The following is a 7,207-nucleotide window of genomic DNA, read 5'->3' as shown; positions in this document are numbered from 1 at the left end:
GGCGAAGGCTCTCCAGTTCCTGCAGTTGCAACTTCCTTTCAGCTCCGGCTTTCTCAATTCCCATGTTGCACTCCTTAACTGCCCAAAAAGCTCTGTGATCTACTTCAACTAGGAGGTGACAAGCTTTTCCATAAACCAAGCGGAAAGGACTCATCCCAATGGGTGTCTTGTATGCTGTTCTGTATGCCCAGAGTGCATTTTGTAGCCTAGTGCTCCAGTCTTTTCTATGAGGCTTTACTATCTTTTGCAAGATACGCTTAATTTCTCTGTTTGACACATCGGCTTGCCCATTAGTTTGGGGATGGTAAGCTGTTGCAACTTTATGAATTATCCCATGCTTCTTCATTAATCCTGTTAGTCTCCTGTTACAAAAATGGGTGCCTTGATCGCTCACGATTGCTCGTGGTGATCCGAAGCGACATATAATATGGTTTCTCACAAAGGAAACAACAGTGTTAGCATCATCAGTGCGGGTAGGAATTGCTTCCACCCATTTGGAAACATAATCCACAGCTAATAATATATAAAAATATCCATTAGAATTTGGAAATGGACCCATGAAGTAAATGCCCCAAACATAAAAAATTTCACAGAAAAGCATAATTTGTTGAGGCATCTCATCTCTCTTGGATATATTGCCAAATTTCTGGCATGGGAGACAAGATTTACAAAATTCAGCAGCGTCTCTAAAAAGAGTAGGCCACCAGAATCCACAGTCTAAGATCTTTCTAGCTGTTCTTTGAGGACCAAAATGTCCTCCACTCTCAGATGAGTGACAGGCCTCTAAAATGGACTGGAATTCTGATTGAGGCACACAACGTCTAATTACTTGATCAGTGCCACATCTCCATAATATGGGTCATCCCATGTATAATATTTAGACTCGCTTTTCAGCTTGTCTCTTTGATGCTTAGAAAAATTTGGAGGAAATGTGTGGCTAACTAAATAATTAGCAACAGGTGCATACCAAGGGACTACCTCAGATACTGCTTGCAGGTTATCAAAAGGAAAATTATCATCTATAGGAGTAGAATCATTCTTAATATGCTCAAGGCGACTCAAGTGGCCTGCCACTAAATTCTAATTACCACTCCTATCTTTTATTTCTAAATCAAATTCTTGTAACAGCAGTATCCAATGTATGAGTCTTGGTTTGGATTCCTTTTTAGCTAATAGATACTTTAAGGCTGCATGGTCTGAATACACTACTACTCTAGTGCCAAGTAAATAAGCTCAGAATTTATCCGGAGCAAAAACAATAGCAAGAAGCTCTTTCTCAGTAGTAGTATAATTGGACTGGATAGTGTCTAAAGTCTTAGACGCATAAGCGATAACGAAAGGATCCTTACCTTCATGCTGAGCCAGCGCTGCTCCTACTGCATGGTTGGAAGCATCGCACATGATTTCAAATGGCTGGCTCAAGTCTGGTCCCCTCACAATTGAAGCTTGAGTCAGAGCAGTCTTCAGCTTATCAAACGCTTGTTTGCAATCCTCACTGAACTCGAACTCAATATCCTTCTGCAGTAATCTGGATAAGGGAAGTGCGACCTTACTAAAGTCCTTAATAAATCTCCTGTAAAAACCTGCATGGCCAAGGAACGAACGGACTTCCCTCACAGAAGAGGGGTAAGGTAGACTAGAAATAACATTCACCTTTGCTGGATCTACAGAAATGCCATTATTAGATACCACATGTCCTAATACAATTCCTTGTTTTACCATAAAGTGACATTTTTCGAAATTTAATACAAGGTTTGTATTAAAACATCTATCTAATACTTTAGATAATCCATCTAAACAAAGGCTAAAAGAATCACCATAAACACTAAAATCGTCCATAAAAACTTCCATACAGTCCTCAATAAGATTAGAGAAAAGACTCATCATGCACCTTTGGAAAGTAGCTGGTGCATTGCACAAGCCAAAGGGCATTCTCTTGTAAGAATAAGTCCCAAAAGGACATGTAAAAGTAGTCTTTTCCTAATCCTCAGGAGCTATATGAATCTGGAAATAACCTATGTAACCATCTAAAAAGCAATAATGTGATTTACCTGACAGGCAATCCAGCATTTGATCAATGAATGGAAGTGGGTAGTGATCCTTACGGGTAGCTTGGTTGAGACGCCTGTAATCAATGCAGACTCTCCAAGCATTCTGAACTTTAGTTGCTATGAGCTCTCCATGCTCATTCTTCACTGTAGTGACTCCAGACTTCTTGGGCACCACTTGTACTGGGCTTACTCATTCACTGTCTGAAATGGGATATATGATACCGGCTTCCAATAGTCTGGTCACTTCCTTTTTGACAACTTCCAAGATGGTGGGGTTTAGTCTTCTTTGGGGTTACGGACAGGTCTTGCTCCCTCTTCTAAAAATATTCTATGCTCACATACTTGAGGGTCGATGCCTACTATGTCTGCCAAGCTCTACCCAATTGCCTTCCTATGCTTCCTCAGCACATCAAGTAACTGCTCTTCTTGTTGAGAAGTAAGTTCCCTTGCAATGATAACTGGAAACCTCTGCTCATCTTCAAGATAAGCATATTTGAGATATGGAGGGAGGGGTTTCAATTCTAACTTTTGATCATGGGCAGGCTCTGGATTATCTGGAGCTTGTGAAAATGACGAAGTGCCCTCATTGTCAGTTAAGAGGGTCTCCACACTTGGACCTTGTCCAGTGTGCCTCTTTTCTAACTCTTCCTTGTGAACTTCAGCTACACTTTCATCTATGACATCACACTGGAAGATAGAACGATCTTCTGGGGGGTTGTCAATGATTCCATTCAGGTTGAAGATTACTATGCGACCATCTATTTCAAAGGAGTATGTTCCTGAAAAGGCATCCAATTTGAATTTTGATGTCTTCAGGAATGGTCTTCCAAGTAGGATTGATGATGGCTTATCTGAATCATTATGGGACATCTCCAAGATATAAAAATCAGTGAAAAATGTAAGCCCTTTAATATTCACCAAAACATCTTCAGCAACTCCAGCCACTGTAATAATGCTTTTATCTGCTAACACAAAACGAGCTGCCGACCTTTTTAAGGGAGGGAGCCTCAAAATATCATATATAGACAAAGGAATTATACTGACACATGCTCCTAAATCACACATGCAATTATAAATTACTACACTACCAATAGTACAGCTAACTATACAAGGACCTGGATCACTACATTTTTCAGGTAATCCTCCCATTAAAGCAGATATAGAACTACCTAAAGGAATAGTTTCTAATTCATTAATTTTGTCTTTATGGATACATATGTCTTTTAGAAACTTTGCATATTTAGGCACATGCTGAATAACATCAAAAAGAGGAACAATTACCTCTACCTTTTTGAATATTTCTACCATTTTGGGGTCGGGTTCCAGCTTCTTCCTGGGCTTCTTTGCAAGTTGTGGAAATGGAATAGGAGTAGTGTTTTCTGTGGTGTTTGCGCCTTTTGGTGCTTCCTCCTGTGGTTGAGCTATTTCTTCTTCAGCTATGTCCTGTATGTTCTCTGCCTCTTCAACATCTTCTATTTCTACTACCTCTTCAGCTGAGGTGTGTTCTGGTGGACTTGGTTCCTCCTGATTCCTCTCCTGCAGTGTGGTTCCAGACCTTAGGGTGATGGCATTAATGCCTCCCTTTGGATTGGGTAATGGTTGAGAGGGGATTCCAGTGGAGCTTGAAGGTTGGTTACTGAAATTTTGCGTTGATCTAATCTGTGACATAAGAGCTTGCAAAGTAGAGGTGAGACCATTCAGACTGGCATTAATACTACTCATGATGTTATTTTCCATGGTCTGTTGTCTTTGCTCAAAAGATTGTAGTAGCTCTTCATTAGGAGATAAAGAAGAATGAGTAAGGTTGATTCTGCTGCCTATTGTTGTTATTATTCCATCTCTGATTTCCCTGATTATCTCTGCCTCCTCTGTTATTGTTGTCCCTCCAATTCTGGTTAGAATTGTCCTGCCATCCATGGTTATTATTTCCACTTTGATTGTACCCTTGGTTGGGGCGGTCATAGAAGTTATGAGTGGATGCCACCATGTTGTCTTCTTGTTGGAGCTACGGGCATTCATCAGTATAATAGCTGTAATCAGCACAGATTCCACAAACTCTATGTGGGACTAGTTGTTGGTTTTGCTGTGGCGAGGGAGGTTGAGCTTGTTGTTGATTCAATTGCATTTGCTTCATCAAGTTGGTCATCTCGCATATACTCTGAGCTAGAGCCGCAGTCTCTCTGCTAGAGGATACTTCTGCAACGGCTTTTGAACGGCCTTGCTTTTGCCTGTGGTTCCTAGTAGATTCAGCTAGATCACTGATCAGTTGCCAAGCCTCATCAGTGGTCTTGTACTTCTTCATAGACCCATTGCTAGCACTTTCCAATGTGGTCTTATCTTGGGGCCTCATGCCCTGTGTGATATAGCTAAGTAACACTATCTTGTCAATTATATGGTGGGGGCATGCTTCCAGAAGATTATTGAAGCGCTCCCAGTATTCAAAGAGAGTTTCATTGTCATCCTGAGCAATTGTGGAAATATCCTTCCTCAGTTTATCAGTAATTTCAGATGGAAAGAATTTCTCCAAAAACTCCTTTCTGAGTGTATCCCAGTTGGATACATTTGCTAGAGGTTGAGTGTAGTACCATTCTCTTGCTTTTCCCTCAAGAGAAAACGGGAAAGCTTTCAGCAAAATTGAAGTTTCATCAGTACCATCACGCCTGACAGTAGAACAGGCTGCTTGGAAATCTCTCAAGTGCTTGATAGGCTCTTGAGCAGGTAGGCCATGAAACTTGGGCATCAAATTTAGCAGTGCGGTTTTTATTTCAAAATCTGTAGCTACTGCTGGATGATGCGCTTGAAACGGTTGCATTGTAAAATCAGGGGCTCCTTCCTCCTGGATGGTAACTCTCCTAGCTGCCATGTCTTCTGCACGTAAAACAACCGAATCAGTAGAACGGGGGCTGATTTCTTCCTCAAGTTCACTTTCAGATCCGCCCTCAGAGCGGACTAACCGATGCTGTTCTCGCCTTATTCGTGAAATAGTCCTTTCAATTTCAGGATCGAATATTAGCAAGCGCGGATCAGGAAGTGAACGCGTCATTTGACGAAAGAAACATGCAGCTCATAGTAGCAAAATAAAATAAAATGCAAATAAATAAATTCTAATTAATAACTTTAGCACTCTATTGCAACTCCCCGGCAATGGCGCCAAAAATTGATGAGACACAGAAGTTGGTGAATTAAAAATTATTAAAATAGTTACGTTGCAAGTATAGTTCTTAACTCACCGAAAATCTGCCTATCAATTTAGAAATATGTCACAGAGAGTTTAAATTAAAAATTACTTGGAGTTTAAGTCCCAGGTCGTCTCCCAACGAGTTGCAGAAAAGTGTGCTATTTTATTAATCAGATGTTCCAAGAAGTTGAGTTAAGTAGGTGGAAAATTAAATTGAGAAAATTCGAATAATATGAATAAAAGCCTTGACTGGGAGTTGATTAGTTGGAATCTCTATCATTGATGAGATGATTTCAAGATTAATTTATAATTAATGGTTGTTCTGTTTAGTTATCCTTTACTAGGTCAAGGAAAGTCAAACAAGTTGGAATACTAGATCTATTCACGAGTTGCAACCCACTTAGTTCAAAGGGATTGGTGTTAGTGATTAGATAACAATCCAACAGTTAACCCAATTACAATTTTTCTTTCAGTCCTTCCAACTCAAGAGTTCTTTTCAATCAACTCCCCATCAAGTGAGGGAACTACTCACTCATTGTAAATAATAAATCCATAACACATGAAAGGGAATTAAAAGAAGACACGATTATTGGAATGGAAAAATAAATTAAAATGGAAGAAATAATCCTTGTATTAAATAATCATGAAAGTATTCAAATAACAAAATTGAACAAAGCGAAGAACATGGAAGAATAAAACCAAGTTAAGAGAACGAACTAGAATGACGAAGTCTTGATGAGGAAATAACTCTTCTCAATGTTCCAATGATAAGACCAATTGAAAATTAAAATTCTTAAAACCTAGAGAAAGAAACCTAAGGGAGTAAAACTAGATCTAAAACTTAAAAATGTGTAGAATGAATGTTGTCTTTTGTTTCTGCATATTCTCTGGCTCTAGTCTGCTGTTCTGGGCCGAGAACTGGGTCGAAATAAGGTCCAAAATCGCCCCCAGCGAATTCTGCAGATTATGCAGATCGCACATGTCACGCGATCGCGTCATCCATGAGGACGCGTCATTCGCGCTTTTTTCCTTGCCACGCGTTCGCGTCGTCCACGCTTCCGCGTCGCTTGAGCTTTTCCAATCCGCGTGGCCGCGTGAGCCATGCGGCCGCGTCACTGCGATTTGCTCTCCTTTGCGCGGTCGCGTGAGCCATGCGACCGCATCACTTCTCGCTGGTTATCTCCTCAAATTCTAGTGTTCCTTCCATTTTTGCTACCTTCCTTTCCAATCTCCAACTCATTCATGCCCTATAAAGTCTGAAACACTCAACACGCAGATCATGGCATCGAATGGAATAAAGGAGAATTAAAATTACATAATTAAAGTCTCTAGGGAGTAGTTTTCAAACATGTTATAAATTCAGGAAGGAATTATAATTTCATGCTAATTTAATGAATAAGTGGGTAAGGATCATGATAAAACCACACAATTAAACACAATATAAACCATAAAATAGTGGTTTATCAATACCACAGACAAGGTTTAGACTTTTTGGACCTCAAGAATGGCCGCCAATAGTTCTAGCCTATACCACGAAGACTCTGATCTCACGATCAGAATGCTAAGAGATACACATTCAAGCTTGTTTACATGTAGAACGGAAGTGTTTGTCAGGCACGCGTTCATAAGTGAGAATGATGATGAGCGTCACATAATCATCACATTCATCATGTTCTTGAGTGCGAATGAATATCTTAGAGAAGAAATAGGCTTGAATTGAATAGAAAAATAGTAGTACTTTGCATTAATTCATGAGGAACAGCAGAGCTCCACACCTTAATCTATGGTGTGTAGAAACTCTACCGTTAAAAATACATAAGTGATAATGGTCCAAGCATGGCCGAATGGCCAGCCTCCCAAAGAGGGTTCAATCATCAAAACATGATCAAAAGATGTCTAACACAATAGTAAAAAGTTTTATTTATACTAAACTAGTTACTAGGGTTACATGAATGAGTAATTGATGCAGAAATTCACT

General features: G+C 39.9%; 1 non-coding gene across 1 annotated transcript; it reads left to right on the top strand.

Annotated features, from left to right (window-relative positions):
* Window positions 1-4,438: 4,438 nt before the first annotated feature.
* On the top strand, window positions 4,439-4,545 carry LOC148553868 (small nucleolar RNA R71). Its single transcript, XR_015893101.1, has one exon. It is a non-coding gene; the product is annotated as a small nucleolar RNA R71 (small nucleolar RNA).
* The last annotated feature ends 2,662 nt before the right edge of the window (window positions 4,546-7,207 follow it).

This window comes from Arachis ipaensis, chromosome B7, assembly GCF_059453495.1.
Source record: "Arachis ipaensis isolate K30076 ecotype BB chromosome B7, ASM5945349v1, whole genome shotgun sequence".
NCBI lineage: Eukaryota > Viridiplantae > Streptophyta > Magnoliopsida > Fabales > Fabaceae > Arachis > Arachis ipaensis.
This window is presented reverse-complemented; position numbering and strand designations above follow the sequence as displayed.